The sequence below is a fragment of the Pteropus medius genome, unplaced genomic scaffold, assembly GCF_902729225.1.
Source record: "Pteropus medius unplaced genomic scaffold, Ma_sr-lr_union100, whole genome shotgun sequence".
In the NCBI taxonomy this organism is placed as follows: Eukaryota; Metazoa; Chordata; class Mammalia; order Chiroptera; family Pteropodidae; genus Pteropus; species Pteropus medius.
The window spans coordinates 7,476,462-7,482,461 of record NW_024344253.1 but is presented as its reverse complement, the minus strand read 5'-3'; the positions used below and the strand labels follow the sequence as shown (position 1 = coordinate 7,482,461).

General features: G+C 36.5%; 1 pseudogene; it reads left to right on the top strand.

Annotated features, from left to right (window-relative positions):
- The first annotated feature begins 940 nt into the window (after positions 1–940).
- Positions 941–1,059, top strand: LOC120608000 (uncharacterized; annotated as a pseudogene).
- The last annotated feature ends 4,941 nt before the right edge of the window (positions 1,060–6,000 follow it).

Sequence of the window (6,000 nt, the reverse complement as noted above, 5' to 3'; positions counted from 1 at the left end):
GTCATTTTTCAGTGAACTTTTAAAATTAGTATTGCAATTCCTTAACCGCATACATTTACATCTTGCTGATATATTTTTTCAAGCAACTAGTTCCTATAATTTCACATCACGTTTATTGCCTGTAACTGACTTGTCATTTCTCATTACAAACCAGCTCTTAGAGATCTGAGCCAATTATCTGATGATTTAGGCTCTGAAGCTCATTTTATTAGAAAGAGTGGAGGACTTGAAGTAAGAAAACCTGTGCATAAGTCCCATCTTTGTACTTTAATGTCCATTTGATATCTAGCAAGTCATTCGAACTCCATATTACTATATGTGAGATGAAAGTCTTGAAATCGCATCCGGGTTATCAACCGCTTTGTAACAAACCACTCCAAAACTTAATGACTTAAAACAACCCTCTTGTTTTGCTCACAATTTTGTGAGTTAGGAATCCAAGAGGAGATCAGCTGGTCGGTTTGTTTCTGATCTACATGGCATCAAGTAAGGTGCCTGGGATTAGAGAATCTATTTCTAAAATGGCTTCTTCACTAACTCATCTTTGCCTTGTTGCCTCCTTGGCTGCTCTCTGTATCCACATGGCATCCCATCCTCCAGCACCTCTGCTTGTACCTTAGGTTTCTTATAGTGTGGTTTCCTGAGAGTAGGTGTATTTTTGACATGGCAGCTGGCTTCCAAGAAGAAGGAAGCAAAAGATGCTAGGCCAGTTAAGGGCTATATCCCAGACTGTCACAGCCTCACTTCAGCTGTGTTCTGTTATTCAAAGCAATCACAGAACTCACCCAGATCCAAGGCCAGGGAGAGAGACGCCACCTCTTGGCGAGAGAATGGCAAGGTCACATGGCAGATGAGCATGTGGGATACGCCTGTAAATATTGAACTGGCTGTCTTGGAAAAAGTGTATGCATTGTAAATGTTATTAAATATGAAGGATGTAATCTACGGCCGTGCTACCTTGAACACACCTGATCCTGTCTGATCTCGGAAGCTAAGCAGGGTCGGGCCTGGTTAGTACTTGGATGGGAGACCACCTAGGAAGACCAGGTACTGTAGGCGTAAAAAAAAAAAAGAAAAAATGAATGAATGAATGAATGAATGAATGAATATGAAGGACGTGTAGCACACAATTTACAATTAAAAATAAACTATATAATACTCTTTTTTGTAGATTCCATTTCCCAACTGATTCTCAAAGAATGCTTTCATTGATTTTTGCCACAATCTTAGATCAATCAGTAGCCAAGCTACTATTAAGGACTTTTCCTTATTTGTCTTTGAGTCTTCTTTTGTGACATTAGTTGTTGTACATAGTAGACTCTCTATAAATAAAAATGCGAGAATTGTTAGCCACAGTCACAAACTAAAATTTAATTCATTTTTTTCAAAATGACATTTTGAATAATGACATTTTATTGAATATTTACAGTGTACAAAGCACTTTCAAATATGTACTTAATTGATTCTTATAATGTTGTGAGGAATTTTCATCCCCATTTTCCAGAAGGAAAACAGGTTTTGGAGCAAAGTAACTCACTGGGGGTAGCACTGCTGCCGAAGGCATAGGTAAGACTAAGACTAGGATCTATGACTTCTGACGCTAAGTGGACCACTTTCCATTTGCTCTGATGAAACCTTACATTCAGAGGAGAAATTTAAAATGAACATAGATTTGTACTTCTTTAACCCTTCACTGCTTTCTCCCAGCCTCCCACCCGCCTCCCCTCTGGCCATCACCCAACTGTCCTCTATATTTGTGGTTTGTTTTCGATTCATTTTTCTTTCTGTTCCTTAGATTCTGCATATCGGTGAAATCATATGGTATTTATTTTTCTTTGACATATTTCGTTCAGCATAATCACCTCTAGGTCATTCCATGTCATTTCGTTGCAAATGATAGGATTTCATTTTTTTGTGGCTGAGAAATACTCCATTGTATATATGAACCATAACTTCTTTATCCAATATCTGTTGATGGGCATTAGGTTGCTTCCATATCTTGGCTATTGTAAATAGTGCTGCCATGAACATAGGGGTGCATAGATCTTTGCAAATTATTGTTTGGGTTTTCTTTGGGTAAATACCCAGAAATGCAATTGCTGGTTCAAAAAGTAGGTCCATTTTTAACCTTTTGAGAAACCTCCAGACTGTTTTCCATAGCAGATGTACCAATTTGCAGTTCCACCAACAGTGGATGAGAGGGTCAGCGGATGGGGAGCACAACATAGAGAATGCAGACAGCAGTAAGGTAATGGCTCTGTGTAGAGCCAGAGGGAAGATAGAGTAATCAGGGGGATTGTTTCGTAAACTATATAAATGTCTAACCAATGTACTGTATACTTGAAACTAATTTAAAAAATAAGAAAAATAAAATCAAATGAACACAGAGATAGGATTCTCTGCCATAATCCATGTTAAAAAAACTCCTTTCAAGGAAGGCTTTTTGATAAATGTTAATCGGAAATTGCATAGAGCATCTTTGCAATTTCAGCTCCTGGTTCTAGGTACCAATTTGTACAGTGATTTAAAAAACATGTCCTCATTGTTGATCTCACTGGTGCGGCAAGATGTATAGTCTGAATGCAGGGAACTCGGGTCCGCAGACATCCCTCTTCTTGCTTCACCTCTTCCAAAAATCAGTAGCAAGAATTATTGCCACAGTTCCCAGCTACAGGCTCCCCATAGAAGCTACAGGGACTGAGGAATTATATGAAGAGATAAGGCAATCTGTGACAATGGGATTTAAAGATAACGTTGAAAGGAGCATTGGGAGAAAAACTTGTGTATTGCAGAGTGACAGGTATTAAGGAAGAAAGCCAGAGAGGCCTCAGGGCTTTCCTCTTTTTCCTTTTCTAGTATTTATTATCTTCCCTCTACAAAGTAGATTTTCATATCTCTCAGTGAAGTAATTCTGTGTGGTTTGTAATGTCATTCTGTGTTTTGGCTGAAGAGTCCATTTTTCAAAGAGATTATGGAGCTGTTTTTATTTGTATTTTTAAATTTATGTGAAGAAATCATTTTTCGTAGAAAAATTAGGAAATAAAGATAAACACAAAGTTGAAACCAAAAACCATCCATTGTCTAGCCACTATAGTTAATAGATAATAACTAATGTTAACATTTGATGAGTATCTCATCAAACCCCAGCACTTACATGGCATGCATTATGCGTTTGTTAAATAATAAGTGACGGCATTCTGTTCAGTATTTTTTTGCCTTTAAGAACCCGCTGTGTTGAATTTTGAATTTAATTGTTTCGTGGTTTCATTAGATGAAGATCAACAGCAACTGCCTCCCGGTAGTCGCTCTGTGGCAGCTAGTCAGAGCTGTCACCATGGATGGTATAAACTGCAGAACTTAATAGGAAAATGATATTGTTGTTTGTGGGAAAATCTCACATCTGCACCATCTTTGTGGTCACTATGGTAGGGGATGTGTGTGACTCCATCAGTTGGACCCCCTGGCGCCTCTCTGCCTTTGTCATCGCATAACTTGAAGGTAATCCATCCTAGTTCTAGTTTATTATAGTATGATATTACATTTACCGAACTTTACCTAGTAGAAATTAGAAATGCCTCTTCCCAAAGTTCCCCTCACATTTCAAACCGCCACCACCACTAACGTTTTCTTTTTTCTTTTTCTTTTTTTTTTTTTTTTTTTTTTTTTTTTTTTTTTTTTTTTTTTTTTTTTTTTTTTTTTTTTTTTTTTTTTTTTTTTTTTTTTTTTTTTTTTTTTTTTTTTTTTTTTTTTTTTTTTTTTTTTTTTTTTTTTTTTTTTTTTTTTTTTTTTTTTTTTTTTTTACTTTTTTTTTTTTTTTTTTTTTTTTTTTTTTTTTTTTTTTTTTTTTTACCATGCCAGGGAACATATGGATCCATAATTGATCCTATCCATGATCCGTTTTCCATTTATAGCAGGCAATATGAAAGAACCAAAATGAGTTTGGTGCGCTACACCAGATAGAGAGGATGAAGTCCACCGAAGATCCACCCAGCCCACGGCTACAGGGCAGATCAGTCATACAGTCGATATTAAATGATTGAGATGAGTAATTTTATATTCATATGATTCTGACCATTAACTAAAATCCTTTTAAAAATATTAGGCCGAGGCGACAAGCATGACACCGATAGAGAGGCCGGGTCAGGAGAACGAAGATATAGTAAGTGGGGGTCAAATATATGGTGATGGAAGGAGACTAGACTTTGGGTGGTGAGCACACAATGTGATTGATACACAAATGATGTATTTCAGAATTGTACACTTGTAATCTGTATAATGTTATTAACCGATATCATCCCAATAAATTTAATTTTTAAAATACAGTTTAGCATAATACCATCTAATGAACATTTCTAAAATTAAGTCTTTTCTTGTTTTCTTTCAAAGAAGTATGATTCATTCTAAAGGGCTATGTTCTGATTCCTTTCTTAGTTTTATTTTCTGGGCCAGAAGACAAATTCCAGCATTATTTGTTCTGCTCTTAAAGAGACTCAGGTGAAGTTTTATTTCCAGAACAGATACTGGCGAAAGCCAGTGTAGGCACAAATGTGTCTGCTTTGGGCTCACAGTAGACATAATCTTAGGACACAAACTCAATTTTCAGAGGACATAACTTAGAATAGTAATCTAATTTTCACTGGTGCCACAGAAGATCACTATAATCCTACCATTTTTCCTCTCCCAGCACCTTTCTGTTTCACAGCCTGCTAAAACCAGAAGGACCCTGGGTGACCATGTAGTCTGACCCCACACTTCATAGGTGTTCTGTTTATTTCTATCTCACGGGTTTACGTGCTTTACATTTTATAACAGGTGTGTCCCTAAAGTTCTGCATGCCAATCAAATCTTTAAAAATAGAATTGTTAAAAAACATACCAGGACAGAGGATTATGTGTAGAAGACCATAGCAGGTCTTTCTGGAAAACAAATACTGATCCTCTAGCTTAGAAACAGCCTCTGTAAGGCAGCCATACATCACGGTACTTCTGTTTCAGCAGTGGTTCGTGTTGATGGTGGTGTTCCCTACTGGGAAGCATGTCACATGATTAAAGGAGTAGCGGCATCACCTCATGATTTAATAGCAAACCTCTTCCCTGCAATACACAGAGCCTGCATTGATCTGTAGTTATTGCTCCTGTAATAATGACTGGTATGCAGAAGAAACTCCCTTTTTGCCTAGGGGTATTTCTTATTTGTTTTGTTTCCTCCTATATCATGTTTATTTATAAATGCATGTATTGCTTTAAGACATCTTAAGTGTATAGATTTTTCTCTAGTCAAAAGGCTTCGTACTATCATAATTTACTCTTGGACCCATCATATGCCAATATCAAGCCAGATCTATTTGTCTTCTCTTTTTCTCCCTTCTACTTCTGGGATCAGAAAAAGTTCATACTAATATCCGACCCCTTTGGTCACACTTCCCTCATAAAGTTGATAATCGTAAGGTGTCTGGGTATATATGGTGACATCAAGCTGGCTGGAACCTCGGGACAACTGGGGCATGTGTTCGTGTCATTGAGTCTTGACCCATGAGATGCACTCTCAACCCAGCCTTTCTCATTCAGGATAGTCTTACTTCTGCATAGCTTTCTTAGAAATCATAGTCTCTGGTTACCTCATTTTCATATGATCGCAGTATATGAAGAACAAATTATAATAAAAAATAATAAAAATTTTAAAATGCCTTTTTACGGAAGTTCTCATTTTATGAAAAGTAAACATTTTTACTGGACAAGGTTCTTTCTCTTCTGTTATGCATTACAAGGAAGTAAGAAGAAAATAGGGTGCAGGGAGAACTTAAGATCATTTCTTTTTTATATATGTATTTTTATGTGCGCAAATAATATATAATCTAATTAATATTCAAACAGTGCAAAACTCTATCAAATAAAAATGAAAATTCCCTTCACTCCTTTCCCCAACTTTATTCCTATTCTCACCAATAACCACTGGTGAAAGTTTGGTGTGGGCCCTTCAAGACATTTTTCTATGCATTTA